At 37.1% G+C, this 385-nt stretch overlaps 1 long non-coding RNA gene across 1 annotated transcript in view; it reads left to right on the top strand.

The window, feature by feature from the left end:
• Positions 1-385, top strand: part of LOC109341905 — a 4,115-nt gene that overhangs the window by 582 nt on the left and 3,148 nt on the right. The window lies entirely within an intron of this gene.

Here is a 385-nt window from a genome sequence, read left to right as displayed (position 1 = left end):
TCAACACTTTAAGAAGAAGCATTTTGGATCTTTAAATCAAGTTTTAGGCGATCAAGCTAAAACCGCATTAAGAACTTCTTAAAGAATCAATATAACCAAAGTATAGGAGCATTAGCCATCCAAAGAATCAATAATGAAAGAATGACTATTATTGTGGTAGTATGCAGTATTTAACTTTTAGTGTGGTCTTTAAGACATTTCTTGTCCTATATGGGCAAGTGGGTAGTATGACCTTATGTAGCATCTTGTTGCATACTTGGCAGCAAGGTAGTGTGGGAAGCATGTGAGGCATTTGGCTATAAGAGAGGGAAAGAAGTGGGTATAAGTTTGTGGGAGATTACAGAGCTTCTCGAATGGCGTCCGTATCTTGTTTTGACATCATTTC

Source organism: Lupinus angustifolius, unplaced genomic scaffold, assembly GCF_001865875.1.
Source record: "Lupinus angustifolius cultivar Tanjil unplaced genomic scaffold, LupAngTanjil_v1.0 Scaffold_852, whole genome shotgun sequence".
NCBI lineage: Eukaryota > Viridiplantae > Streptophyta > Magnoliopsida > Fabales > Fabaceae > Lupinus > Lupinus angustifolius.
This window is presented reverse-complemented; position numbering and strand designations above follow the sequence as displayed.